This window comes from Lolium perenne, chromosome 6 (genome assembly GCF_019359855.2).
Source record: "Lolium perenne isolate Kyuss_39 chromosome 6, Kyuss_2.0, whole genome shotgun sequence".
NCBI lineage: Eukaryota > Viridiplantae > Streptophyta > Magnoliopsida > Poales > Poaceae > Lolium > Lolium perenne.
Window position 1 is genome coordinate 105,509,106 of NC_067249.2, and position 16,202 is coordinate 105,525,307.

Sequence of the window (16,202 nt, forward strand, 5' to 3'; positions counted from 1 at the left end):
CTTCATTTTAGAGTGACGACTAAGAAGGATCCAGGCTTACTTATTCGTTTTCACGTGTTAAACTTGTCTAAATCTTGGTCAAACCTAGGATTTGACCAAGATATGATTCAAATGCGCAGAAAATTAAAAAAATCAGAAAAATGAAAAACCAAAGTACATAGTCTTCTTATGTCATATATATAGTAAGCGCATTAAAGTTGATAAACAAGGTCTAGACATATTCAAACCATACAAATCATGTATCTATACCCCTAACCCTAAACTTTGTCTTATGATCGAAGTCAAGCATGAAGAGAAGTGGTTTTGGGTTTCAAACATGGAAATTTCAAAAACCTCCCAAAAACTTCATTTTAAAGTGACTGAGAAGGTTACATGCTTCCCTTTTCATTTTCATGTTTTAAACTTGTTTAAATTATCTTGGTCAAACCTAGGATTTGATGAAGATACAAATGGGTGGGCACAATATTCAAAAAAATCAGAAAAATGAAAAACCAAATCACATTGTCTTCTTATGTCATATCGTAATCATTCAAGTTGATAAACAAGGTCTAGATATATCCAAACCAGACAAATCATGTATCTACCCCTTGTCGATATTATGAAGTCTACCATGAAGGGAAGTCGTTTTCGGTTTCAAACATGGAAATTTCAAGAACATCCCAAAAGCTTCCATTTTAGAGTGACTAAGAAGGATACAGACTTCCTTTTTTATTTTCATGTTTTAAACTTGTTTAAATCTTGGTCAAACCAAGGATTTGACCAAGATTCAAATGGGCCTAAAAATTTAGAAAAAAATCAAAAGAGAATGAAAAACCAAAGCACATAGCATTCTTATGTCATATGTATAGTAAGCATTCAAGTTGATAAACAAGGTCTAGACATATTCAAACCAGAAAAATCATGTATATATCTTTCCCTAAAACCCTAAACTCTGTCTTATGAAGTCAATCATGAAGAGAAGTGGTTTTGGGTTTCAAACATGGAAATTTCAAGAACCTCCCAAAAGATTTATTTTAGAGTGACTAATAAGGATCCATGCTTACCTTTTCATTTTCATAATTTAAACTTGTTTAAATCTTTGTCAAACCTAGGATTTGACCAAGATTCAAATATATGGGCATAAAATTCAAAAAAAATCAGAAAAATGAAAAACAAAAGCATATAGTCTTCTTATGTCATATAGTAAGCATTCAAGTTGATAAATTAACAAGGTTTGGACATATTCAAACCATACAAATCATGTATCTACCCCCTAACCCTAAACTCGATCGATCTTATGAAGTCTAGCATGAAGAGAGGTCGTTTTGGGTTTCAAACATGGAAATTTCAAGAACATCCCAAAAGCTTCATTTTAGAGTGACTAAGAAGGATCCAGGCTTACTTATTCGTTTTCACGTGTTAAACTTGTCTAAATCTTGGTCAAACCTAGGATTTGACCAAGATTCAAATGTGAGAAAATTAAAAAAATCAGAAAAATGAAAACCAAAGTACATAGTCTTCTTATGTCATATAGTAAGCATATTCAAGTTGATAAACAAGGTTTGAACCTTGATCTGTAATCTTGGGCAAAACCCTAGTTTAACCTATTTAATTATAGATTCGTAGGTTGATTTTTCTACCTTTTTATTATTACTATGCAGCACATGTGTGTTTGCCCATCGAGTGAAACTCGGAGGAAGAGGGATCACTCGGAAGGAGAGAAGAAGGGAGAGCATTATGGTGTCTCCCCTTTTTCGGGTGATGATGTTGACTTTTGTGCAGGGTTTGTCAGTGAGCAGGAGGTGCGAGCGAGCGAGCGAGGCCGAGAATGAGAGAGATTTGTTTTTTTGTGAGAGGGACAACCGAAGGATCCAGAAGGACCCACAGACTTCCAATACGCATCCTGATGCGTCTTCTCTTGACAAAGAAGATGGCTGGGAGTTTGCGTACCTATTGCACGTGACTTGTGCTCACTGAAGTGTGGGACCACACGCGTGGGCACCACACGTAAGTGACAGACCTGTTGGTGTAAAAACTCGATTGATTATTATAGTGCATTAGAACAAAGTTTCCTATGGATTCAAGGGTAGGAAATCCAAGTTAACTCATTTACATGACATTATTTTTCTTATGTCATATAGTAAGCATTAAAGTTGATAAACAATGTCTAGACATATTCAAACCAGACAAATCATGTATCTATACCCCTAACCCCTAAACTCTGTCTTATGAAGTCAAGCATGTGAAGAGATGTGGTTTTGGGTTTCAAACATGGAAATTTCAAAAACCTCCCAAAAGCTTCATTTTATAGTGCCTAAGAAGGATACATGCTTCCCTTTTCATTTTCATGTTTTAAACTTGTTTTAATTATCTTGGTCAAACCTAGGATTTGACGAAGATACAAATGGGTGGGCACAAAATTCAAAAAAATCAGAAAAATGGAAAACCAAATCACATAGTCTTCTTATGTCATATCGTAAGCATTCAAGTTGATAAACAAGGTCTAAATATATCCAAACCAGACAAATCATGTATCTACCCCCTGTCGATCTTATGAAGTCTAGCATGAAGGGAAGTCGTTTTGGGTTTCAAACATGGAAATTTCAAGAACATCCCAAAAGCTTCATTTTAGAGTAAATAAGAAGGATACAGACTTCCCTTTTCATTTTCATGTTTTAAACTTGTTTAAATCTTGGTCAAACCAAGGATTTGACCAAGATTCAAATGGCCCTAAAAATTCAGAAAAAATCAAAAGAATGAAAAACCAAAGCACATAGCATTCTTATGTCATATGTATAGTAAGCTAGCATTCATGTTGATAAACAAGGTCTAGACATATATATTCAAACCGGAAAAATCATGTATATATCTACCCCTAAAACCCTAATTAAACTCAGTCAATCATGAAGAGAAGTGGTTTTGGGTTTCAAACATGGAAATTTCAAGAACCTCCCAAAAGCTTCATTTTAGAGTGACTAAGAAGGATCCAGGCTTACTTATTCGTTTTCACGTGTTAAACTTGTCTAAATCTTGGTCAAACCTAGGATTTGACCAAGATATGATTCAAATGCGCAGAAAATAAAAAAACAGAAAAATGAAAAACCAAAGTACATAGTCTTCTTATGTCATATATATAGTAAGCGCATTAAAGTTGATAAACAAGGTCTGGACATATTCAAACCATACAAATCATGTATCTATACCCCCTAACCCTAAACTTTGTCTTATGAAGTCAAGCATGAAGAGAAGTGGTTTTGGGTTTCAAACATGGAAATTTCAAAAACCTCCCAAAAACTTCATTTTAAAGTAACTGAGAAGGTTACATGCTGCTTCCCTTTTCATTTTCATGTTTTAAACTTGTTTAAATTATCTTGGTCAAACCTAGGATTTCATGAAGATACAAATGGGTGGGCACAATATTCAAAAAAATCAGAAAAATGAAAAACCAAATCACATTGTCTTCTTATGTCATATCGTAAGCATTCATGTTGATAAACAAGGTCTAGACATATATATTCAAACCAGAAAAATCATGTATATATCTACCCCTAAAACCCTAATAATTAAACTCAGCCAATCATGAAGAGAAGTGGTTTTGGGTTTCAAACATGGAAATTTCAAGAACCTCCCAAAAGCTTCATTTTAGAGTGACTAAGAAGGATCCAGGCTTACTTATTCGTTTTCACGTGTTAAAGTTCTCTAAATCTTGGTCAAACCTAGGATTTGACCAAGATATGATTCAAATGCTGAGAAAATTAAAAAAATTTAGAAAAATGAAAAACCAAAGTACATAGTCTTCTTATGTCATATAGTAAGCATATTCCAGTTGATAAACAAGGTTTGGACATATTCAAACCATACAAATCATGTATCTATACCCCGTAACCCTAAACTTTGTCTTATGAAGTCAAGCATGAAGAGAAGTGGTTTTGGGTTTCAAACATGGAAATTTCAAAAACCTCCCAAAAACTTCAATTTAGATTGTATGAGAAGGTTACATGCTTCCCTTTTCATTTTCATGTTTTAAACTTGTTTAAATTATCTGTGTCAAACCTAGGATTTCATGAAGATACAAATGGGTGGGCACAATATTCCTAAAAATCAGAAAAATGAAAAACCAAATCACATAGTCTTCTTATGTCATATCGTAAGCATTCAAGTTGATAAACAGGGTCTAGATATATCCAAACCAGACAAATCATGTATCTATACCCCCTAACCCTATAGTTTGAGGCCATTTGGATGAGGTCAAAAAAATTGTTGGATTAGAATCGTGTTGTTCGAACCCCGTAGTTGGATTTTTTTGAACCTTGATCTGTAGTACAGGGCAAAACCCTAGTTTAACCTATTTAATTATAGATACGTATATCGATTTTTCTACCTAGGATTTGACCAAGATTTATGGGCATAAAATTCAAAAAAATCAGAAAAATGAAAAACCAAAGCACATAGTCTTCTTATATCATATAGTTAGCATTAAAGTTGTTAAACAAGGTCTAGACATATTCAAACTAGACAAACCACATGTATCTACACCCCCTGACCCCTAAACTCTATCTTATGAAGTCAGGCATGAAGAGAAGTGGCTTTGGGTTTCAAACATGGAATTTTCAAAAACCTCCCAAAAACTTCATTTTAGAGTGACTAAGAAGTATACATGCTTCCCTTTTCATATTCATGTTTTAAACTTGTTTAAATTATCTTGGTCAGACCTAGGATTTAACAAGATTCAAATGGGCATCAAAATTCAAAAAAATCAGAAAAATGAAAAACAAAAGCAAATAGTTTTCTTATGTCATATAGTAAGCATTCAAGTTGATAAACAAGGTCTAGACATATTCAAACCAGAAAAATCATGTATATATCTACCCCTAACCCTAAACTAATCTGTCGATCTTATGAAGTCAATCATGAAGAGAAGTGGTTTTGGGTTTCAAACATGGAAATTTCAAGAACCTCCCAAAAGCTTCATTTTAGAGTGACTAAGAAGGATCCAGGCTTACTTATTCGTTTTCACGTGTTAAACTTGTCTAAATCTTGGTCAAACCTAGGATTTGACCAAGATTCAAATGCGCAGAAAATTAAAAAAATCAGAAAAATGAAAACCAAAGTACATAGTCTTCTTATGTCATATAGTAAGCATATTCAAGTTGATAAACAAGGTTTGAACCTTGATCTGTAGTACTGGGCAAAACCCTAGTTTAACCTATTTAATTATAGATTCGTAGGTTGATTTTTCTACCTTTTTATTATTACTATGCAGCACATGTGTGTTTGCCCGTCGAGTGAAACTCGGAGGAAGAGGGATCACTCGGAAGGAGAGAAGAAGGGAGAGCATTATGGTGTCTCCCCTTTTTCGGGTGATGATGTTGACTTTTGTGCAGGGTTTGTCAGTGAGCAGGAGGTGCGAGCGAGCGAGCGAGCGAGCGAGGCCGAGAATGAGAGAGATTTGTTTTTTTTGTGAGAGGGACAACCGAAGGATCCAGAAGGACCCACAGACTTCCAATACGCATCCTGATGCGTCTTCTCTTGACAAAGAAGATGGCTGGGAGTTTGCGTACCTATTGCACGTGACTTGTGCTCACTGAAGTGTGGGACCACACGCGTGGGCACCACACGTAAGTGACAGACCTGTTGGTGTAAAAACTCGGTTGATTATTATAGTGCATTAGAACAAAGTTTCCTATGGATTCAAGGGTAGGAAATCCAAGTTAACTTATTTACATGACATTATTTTTCTTATGTCATATAGTAAGCATTAAAGTTGATAAACAATGTCTAGACATATTCAAACCAGACAAATCATGTATCTATACCCCTAACCCCTAAACTCTGTCTTATGAAGTCAAGCATGTGAAGAGATGTGGTTTTGGGTTTCAAACATGGAAATTTCAAAAACCTCCCAAAAGCTTCATTTTATAGTGCCTAAGAAGGATACATGCTTCCCTTTTCATTTTCATGTTTTAAACTTGTTTTAATTATCTTGGTCAAACCTAGGATTTGACGAAGATACAAATGGGTGGGCACAAAATTCAAAAAAATCAGAAAAATGGAAAACCAAATCACATAGTCTTCTTATGTCATATCGTAAGCATTCAAGTTGATAAACAAGGTCTAAATATATCCAAACCAGACAAATCATGTATCTACCCCCTGTCGATCTTATGAAGTCTAGCATGAAGGGAAGTCGTTTTGGGTTTCAAACATGGAAATTTCAAGAACATCCCAAAAGCTTCATTTTAGAGTAAATAAGAAGGATACAGACTTCCCTTTTCATTTTCATGTTTTAAACTTGTTTAAATCTTGGTCAAACCAAGGATTTGACCAAGATTCAAATGGCCCTAAAAATTCAGAAAAAAATCAAAAGAATGAAAAACCAAAGCACATAGCATTCTTATGTCATATGTATAGTAAGCTAGCATTCATGTTGATAAACAAGGTCTAGACATATATATTCAAACCGGAAAAATCATGTATATATCTACCCCTAAAACCCTAATTAAACTCAGTCAATCATGAAGAGAAGTGGTTTTGGGTTTCAAACATGGAAATTTCAAGAACCTCCCAAAAGCTTCATTTTAGAGTGACTAAGAAGGATCCAGGCTTACTTATTCGTTTTCACGTGTTAAACTTGTCTAAATCTTGGTCAAACCTAGGATTTGACCAAGATATGATTCAAATGCGCAGAAAATAAAAAAAACAGAAAAATGAAAAACCAAAGTACATAGTCTTCTTATGTCATATATATAGTAAGCGCATTAAAGTTGATAAACAAGGTCTGGACATATTCAAACCATACAAATCATGTATCTATACCCCTAACCCTAAACTTTGTCTTATGAAGTCAAGCATGAAGAGAAGTGGTTTTGGGTTTCAAACATGGAAATTTCAAAAACCTCCCAAAAACTTCATTTTAAAGTAACTGAGAAGGTTACATGCTGCTTCCCTTTTCATTTTCATGTTTTAAACTTGTTTAAATTATCTTGGTCAAACCTAGGATTTCATGAAGATACAAATGGGTGGGCACAATATTCAAAAAAATCAGAAAAATGAAAAACCAAATCACATTGTCTTCTTATGTCATATCGTAAGCATTCATGTTGATAAACAAGGTCTAGACATATATATTCAAACCAGAAAAATCATGTATATATCTACCCCTAAAACCCTAATAATTAAACTCAGCCAATCATGAAGAGAAGTGGTTTTGGGTTTCAAACATGGAAATTTCAAGAACCTCCCAAAAGCTTCATTTTAGAGTGACTAAGAAGGATCCAGGCTTACTTATTCGTTTTCACGTGTTAAAGTTCTCTAAATCTTGGTCAAACCTAGGATTTGACCAAGATATGATTCAAATGCGCAGAAAATTAAAAAAATTTAGAAAAATGAAAAACCAAAGTACATAGTCTTCTTATGTCATATAGTAAGCATATTCCAGTTGATAAACAAGGTTTGGACATATTCAAACCATACAAATCATGTATCTATACCCCGTAACCCTAAACTTTGTCTTATGAAGTCAAGCATGAAGAGAAGTGGTTTTGGGTTTCAAACATGGAAATTTCAAAAACCTCCCAAAAACTTCAATTTAGAGTGACTGAGAAGGTTACATGCTTCCCTTTTCATTTTCATGTTTTAAACTTGTTTAAATTATCTGTGTCAAACCTAGGATTTCATGAAGATACAAATGGGTGGGCACAATATTCCTAAAAATCAGAAAAATGAAAAACCAAATCACATAGTCTTCTTATGTCATATCGTAAGCATTCAAGTTGATAAACAGGGTCTAGATATATCCAAACCAGACAAATCATGTATCTATACCCCCTAACCCTATAGTTTGAGGCCATTTGGATGAGGTCAAAAAAATTGTTGGATTAGAATCGTGTTGTTCGAACCCCGTAGTTGGATTTTTTTGAACCTTGATCTGTAGTACAGGGCAAAACCCTAGTTTAACCTATTTAATTATAGATACGTATATCGATTTTTCTACCTAGGATTTGACCAAGATTTATGGGCATAAAATTCAAAAAAATCAGAAAAATGAAAAACCAAAGCACATAGTCTTCTTATGTCATATAGTTAGCATTAAAGTTGTTAAACAAGGTCTAGACATATTCAAACTAGACAAACCACATGTATCTACACCCCCTGACCCCTAAACTCTATCTTATGAAGTCAGGCATGAAGAGAAGTGGCTTTGGGTTTCAAACATGGAATTTTCAAAAACCTCCCAAAAACTTCATTTTAGAGTGACTAAGAAGTATACATGCTTCCCTTTTCATATTCATGTTTTAAACTTGTTTAAATTATCTTGGTCAGACCTAGGATTTAACAAGATTCAAATGGGCATCAAAATTCAAAAAAATCAGAAAAATGAAAAACAAAAGCAAATAGTTTTCTTATGTCATATAGTAAGCATTCAAGTTGATAAACAAGGTCTAGACATATTCAAACCAGAAAAATCATGTATATATCTACCCCTAACCCTAAACTAATCATCGATCTTATGAAGTCAATCATGAAGAGAAGTGGTTTTGGGTTTCAAACATGGAAATTTCAAGAACCTCCCAAAAGCTTCATTTTAGAGTGACTAAGAAGGATCCAGGCTTACTTATTCGTTTTCACGTGTTAAACTTGTCTAAATCTTGGTCAAATTTAGGATTTTACCAAGATTCAAATGCGCAGAAAATTAAAAAAATCAGAAAAATGAAAAACCAAAGTACATAGTCTTCTTATGTCATATAGTAAGCATATTCAAGTTGATAAACAAGGTCTAGACATATTCAAAGTTTCAAACTAGACAAACCATGTATCTACCCCTAACCCCTAAACTCTGTCTTATGAAGTAAAGCATGAAGAGAAGTGGTTTTGGGTTTCAGACATGGAAATTTCAAAAACCTCCCAAAAACTTCATTTTAGAGTGACTAAGAAGGATACATGCTTCCCTTTTCATTTCCATGTTTTAAACTTGTTTAAATTATCTTGGTCAAACCTAGGATTTGACAAGATTCAAATGGGCATCAAAATTCAAAAAAAATCAAAAAAATGAAAAACCAAAGCAAATAGTTTTCTTATGTCATATAGTAAGAATTAAAGTTGATAAACAAGGTATAGACATATTCAAACCAAACAAATCATGTATATATCTACCCCTAACCCTAAACTCTGTCTTATGAAGTCAAGCATGGAAATTTCAAGAACATCCCAAAAGCTTCATTTTAGAGTGACTAAGAAGGATCCATGCTTACCTTTTCATATATTTTAAACTTGTTTAAATCTTTGTCAAACCTAGGATTTGACCAAAAGATTCAAATGGGCATAAAATTCAAAAAAATCAGAAAAATGAAAAACACTACGAACAGTGAACAATACTGTTTCGCGTCCCTACAGTACACCATGGACAGTGTTGTGAGTGACCTGTGTCCTTCACGGATAGAGATCAGGTGACATGCACCTTTCGCATGTCACCTGGTGACATGCGGCTTAAATCTAAATTTAAATATTGCGAAAAAATCATGTCCCAACCTATAGCCCTCTCGATTTATAGGCCCCTGCCGCCTCTCCCCATTCACTTCACTTCTCGCTACCTCACTCCTCTCGATTTATAGGCCCCTGCCGCCTCTCCCCATTCATCTTCAAAATCCTATAGCCCCAACCTGTACAGTGCTCGTCGGCGGCTGTACCATCCACAACCTCTGTATTAGCGCCTCCCTGCACCCCCATCTTCCGGCGTGAATCCCACGAGTGGACAAGGGGGCCTGTTAGGTGTGCGGCCCACCGTCGTAATCCCCTAGCAGCAACTACATGACCTCGCCGCCAACTCGCACGCCCCCCTACAGCTGCTGCAGCAGGCGCATGGCGGCCTCGCCGTTGAGTCTGATGTGCCCACCAAGTGGCAGCGGATCAACGACCTCTCCGTGGGCTCAGACGTGACAGTCCTGCTGCGGTACCAAGACAACCTCGCGGTCGCCGGGGTGTAAGTCCTCTCCAGGTTGGTGAGCTTCGATTTCTGTGTTTAATGTAGTTTATTCATTGGTTTAAAACTAGTTAGCCCCCTACTGAGTATTATTCGGAGGGGATTTGATGCAAAATACTTCATTCACCATGTTTTCGCGTGAGTATTTGCGGCAGATCAGGACAACCTGAGAGATAGCCTGTCCTGGGGCATTATTAGTTTTTTTTGAGGGGTTCCTCGGGCCTTATTAGTGAAGCGTCCAATTTCTATTCACGTAGTCCATGCCAGCAGGCCTCAGGACTTGTAATTTTGCATTGGAATCAATCCCTCAGCCTAAGCCATGCTAGAACGGGGTGGATGCCTGGAAGGAGAAGCAGCAATCGGAGCACGTATGTGGAACGACCAGAAACGCGAGAGCATAGAGGTGTTGCGGTTCCACGTCCACCCGACGTGCGGGGAAGTGTTTCCTGAGGATCCCCGCGACTCTGATCCTGTCCAATACTCTTCTGCCAAACAGATAAAATGTGTTCTTATTAAGAAAGACCCAGATATTACTCACTGAACCATGTGAAAACACGTCAACCAAACAAGGCACAAGGGATTTCTACTGCACTAATACTAGCTGCATTACCACTTTCGAACTTCAATGCAAACTTGAAACTTCACTGCAGTCTTTTTCCCCCTTTCGAACTTGAGATCTAGCCTCTCCATCGATTGATGCATAGGGCAAACTTTATTAGTTCATGTTTCGTTCTTAGTTTGAAACTTTATTACTCCAAGCTCCGGAGTACTCATATCACTACAGTATTGCAATTGAAATTTATACATATTACAATTACTATTGAAGTTAGTCTTGTACAGATTACTATGAGTATTGAAGTTTAAGTCCTGCAAACTTTCGGAGTACTATATTTTTACTATTGAAGTTACACTCTTGCACTTTATTAGTATAATATCATGTGTCACACAGGGTCGCTCTGTGAATCTACCATCTAATGAAGGACGACAACATGAAGCGTCTCTGCAAGTAATCTGGCGGTCGCTCCTGGATGAGTCGCGTGAGTTGATTGACCATGCGTCCAAGCTCCGAGATGTGAACGCACATCTGGTAAACCGTGCTATGAAGCTATGGAATGAGTATGCCGTACTCTTGAATGAGCACTCATCTCTATCAAAGGAGAACTCATCTCTATCGAAGGAGAACCTCTCCATGGTAAATCAGAACGGGTCTCTAACGAAGGAGAACATCTCCATCCTAAAAGAGAACTCATCTCTGAAAAAGGAGAACATCTCCATCCTAAAAGAGAATCCATCTCTGAAAAAGGAGCACACCTACTACAAGTGGCGGAGCATGACAGGAAACAAGTAATCTTCTTCGGGTGTGAAGAAGTTGTACCTATATGTGCATGTAGAGAGGTGGAGACGGTTGCCGATGAGACAAGTGAGTAGATTGAGGAGGGCAGCCACAACCCACAACATTTGTAGTTACAAATCTTCTATCATAAAAGTAGTAGTATCGAAATTAATATGTATCCCTTAATATATGTGGTGTTTGACAATATATAGTTTAACATGCAAGGACTCTGCAATGTAATTTGTATCAGTTTGATTGGCTTTCTACCCAAGTGAGCATGTGTCATATTTGTCCAAGGTTTGATTTTTGCATCTTATCATATTTTGTTGAATACCATACTAAAAAATTCCATGTGCATCATTTTGATGCAGAGGCTGGGGGTCTCAACTTCCATTACGAAAAGGATTTGTCAAGACATGAAACATTGGATAAAATCCTTGACTGTACCCTGCAAGTGTGGCACCTAGAAACAATGATTGAAATTCAAAGCTGCATCTCCTACCAATACAAATGGTATATCAGACAATTTTGAAACAAATTGAATCCAACCCGAAATAAATTAAATTATATTTGGAAGAAGATATGTCGAAGTACCCCTGTACAGTAGGACGCTATGTGCAATGCACGACATATTGGCAAAAAATTACCCGCATGTACCAAAGGCATGGGCACCAAGATCTGATGCAAATTTGAATTCGGCCAAAGGAGGGTACTAGCAAAGATTTCGATCGTGTCAGCGATCCAGACATTCTTATGAAGTAAAGGGAATTTGATCATCTTGGTCTTGCAAGTAATGAAATGTGGGGACTCCTAAGATCGACGCCTTCAACACTGATGTTTCTTTTTCATCAGAAGCTAGTGGCTGACAACTTTGATTCCTATTCGGCTGATGCAGATATCCATGAGATCATCAAGAGGATCTTGGAACATGTTGAAGCACGTGTCGACATTCTGCTCTCGTGCTTGAAGGCAGATGATTTTGATAGGGTGATGCAAAAGCCGCCATATGGTCAATAGATTGTTATTATATACAAGGATGTTGTTTCTTGGGTCATCATCTATATCTTTTGTTTTCTTATGTGTTAGCAGTACTTTATGGAAACTATGTTAGTATTGTCTTATACTGAATTGTTGCTATATCTGGACACCGGATGCTTATGTTCTATGACATTATGGAATGTATGGAAAAAAGATGACACCTTTTTAGCTATTCATAAAAGGCAAAAAAACAACAACAATTTGTTTCCCACAATAAAATGAAATCTTATTGCACCTTTCCCAAAAATGGTAATGCACATTTTACCTTGGGCATTTTCGTTAAGACCCATGGTTTTTTATATAAAATGGTAGGACATATTTTGAAGCTAGTTTTTTTTAAAAAACATATCAAAATTCAAGCTTATCATTTTATAGCCACAAGTTCACTTTTTTTTTCTTCATTTTTTCCAAAACAGGGTGGGAATCGACTGCATGCCATTCCTTGCAAACATTGGCGAATGTCGGAAATAATCTTAGATAGGGCGAACTCTAAAAGAAGAGGTAAATACCGAAATAGTCCTGAGACATTGTGATGCATGTAATTCTAACGCAATCCTAATAAACCAAAACATATTTTATTATAAGTAGAACCTATATACATACCAATTATGTGATCAATGGCAAAACTTTAGTTCTTTTGAAAATCATTTTGTAATTCGATCGATCAAGAATTTTTTCAATATCTTTTGCTCGATGCACAACTCGGAATTTATGATCTTTGTTGTCGAGCCATTTCAGGAGTCCTTTAAGTCATAGGATAGGAAAAACGTATGTACATCTTGTCTATTTGAATCCTATGGGAATATGAGTTTCTTTGATTGTACCAAAGGGATTTTTCCCTAAGGGATGACCTAATGTTTTGTTCATATAGGATTTGTAGTACAAGATTCATATGGGATATGTTCCCTATGAATATAACCAATAGTGTAGAATAATTCCCGTAGGATCTAAATCCTATAAATCAAAGGAGCCTCAGTTTTTTTCGTCACCACATATAAAATCAGCGCCAACTCAATGAGATGATAAATGTTGTCGGATGAAACATGGCGTTTCTTTCAAATATAAAGAAATATCTGAAGTCTTCAATTCTACGCGTATGATAATGAATAGCTCAAGGTTATTTTACATATACTAAGATCCATGATACATCAATCTTTTTAATGCGGAGAACGAGTCTATATATGTTTTTTGGTACCTAGTCCATGTTTTGTTTTCGAAATTGGCTCCACGCAGTGTTCACTAAAATAGGCGCAACTTTGTCATATGAAGTCCGTTTTAAGTACTCAAATGTTCAGAAAAAAACACATATATATGAATGGATATTCACTAAAAATCAAGGTAGGATGGCTGCCGTACCGCCCATGCTTACAAATGAGACCTTGATGGGGTCGGACAGCGTCCATTTTTTTTTCGCGCATCCACCAAACCATTTCAACGAAGCGCCAAAACACCGGCGAAAATAGCTCGGGTTGCCGCCTCCAATTTTCAAATGTTCGAATTTCCCATCTTATCCTTTCATCAAAAACGTCCCCAGCGGTTCTTCTCTTATTCGAGCCAAGGCCAATCTCACCCCAGCCATTAAAACATACCACCGGCACAGGCGTCAAATCCCACATCTCTCACGCGTCACCCACCAAATCGGAGCATCTCGCCCGACGACGGCAGTGCACCACCGTCCCACCTCGCCACCACAGCCTCCTGACCAGCCGATGTAGTGTCCGAGAAGACGTTGTCAAGCAAGCCGGAGCCGCTTCCCCGACGAAGGCGCACACCGCACCATTTGTGCTCCACCGTAGCCGATGCCCACCGCGCCGGATCCTGCTCAGGGACGCCGTCCACCTCCGCCGCTGCGTCGGATCTGCTTCCCGACTCCCTGGTCTACCGCACGGTGAAATGGGTAGACCCCGCGCCCAACCGGTCCACCGCGCGAAACCAAAGCGTAAAGCCGTCCACTCCCCATGCGAAGGTTGGTGTTTAGCCGCTTCCGTTATGCATTTCATTTCCGAACATCAGTTTCGTGCGATCTGTTTTAGGGCTTGTTTGGTACTAGAGTTTTACTGGGATTAGCAGGGATAATCCGCTCCAAACTTTAAATCCCCACTTATCCCCAATGCATGTTTGGTGCTAGAGTATGAGCGAGTTTAATCCCCACTTGTCCCTACTTTTCCGCAAAATTTAGTGTATTTTTTCAATCCCCAATACTCTACCCCTACCTAGTGGATTGGGGATGGGGTTTTGTGGGTATTGGGTGAATTCTGCTGTCACCCAATACTCTAGAGTATTATCCCCACTAATCCCCACTAAAACACTGGACAGAGATCAGGTGACATGCAATAGGCATGTCACACGAGAACTGATGTTGTGACATGCGACCATGTTACGATCGTTGGACTGAAAATGGAGGGCCGGATCAACATGAACGAGAGACGCTACGGGGACAATCCACGATTGCATCGCTACGGGGACAAATCTACAGTGCATCGATACAGTACATCTGCTACAGGGTCATCTACAGTACATCACTACAGTGCTTGATCTTGTCTACTCATTTTCGATCCAACGGCCGAAAGTGCATGTTACGGCACTGTTCATCGGTGACATGCCTATGGTATGACTGTAGTAGAAGTCAAGCCTGCAGAGTGATTAGTCGACATTATTAAACTGCATGTTTATAAATCTTGTAATCATCAATTGGCATGCATAGGGAAATCATTTATTTTTGATCTACGCTTTATTCCTTTTTGAGCTATCATCTACTTGCTACTACTAATTTGCCCTTCTACTGCTCTACTCAAAGTTCCATGATAAATCTCGTTAGCATTTTTTTCTAATGCATGCTAAAGATACTGTAGTAGAGTACAAAGAGGGCTGGAGAGAAAATATAGGCATCACCAGTGAACAATCAAACACCTCTCCTGTCTCCATCGATAACAATCAATTTTCTTATTCAGAACTTGATCCTACTGAACAAGAGTCTGAGGGAGACCTGAGTAAAGAGGATGCCCTTGTCAAGCACCCTACTCCACCCCCCAAGGTGATTGCTCGCTCTTTTCATTGGCATTATTGTTGCATCTTCAATAACTGTGATGTATCTGTCCAACCCAGCCCAAGTTATAGCATTATCATCTGCTCAGTTAACACATAATAATAACATATGTTTCATCATGTCTTGGCTTGCTGTTCTTATGTTCCATAATCGTATCAAGCATGGATATGATTTTGTTGATTGAAGTACCGTTTATCTCTGGCAGGCATCAGGGACTTCACGTAAGGACGTTTCAAATACCAACAAGGTGAGGAACATAGTTCAACAGGAAGATCAATATCTGACAGCTCACCTAAAAATAAAAAGGGTTCAAGCTGGTCATGTCAGATCACAAACAAATGCAGTGAACAGAGTAAAAACAAGGTCTCAGACTCAGAGTCACTCTAATCTAGTTGAAAATGATGACCAGGCAAAAAAATATTGTAATGCGAAACACCAACATAAAAAGCTTCGACCTAACCCCACATCGGTTGGTCTAAAAGCTGTAGACGGAGCAAATACCAAACCACATGTTCCCCAGCCACCTGTTGCCAATCCAGTTACCCAAGAACAATTCACAACAGACCCAGTTTCAACAGCAGGTTCTCAACACCAAACTAATCACGATCGCCCGCTGACATTTAGTCCTGCCAGAGACAACTTCTTCCTTAAAGATGATGGTGGGGCCAAATTAGGTACGTGTTCCCTTACATGCTCCGTTACATAAATACCTTGATAGCTTGATGTAATGCTTAAATTTGCAGTTCCACCACAACCAAGAAAACGAAGGGGGCCAACGACTTTGAAATCACTTAAAAATAAGATTGCCCGAATGGGAACAAGATTTC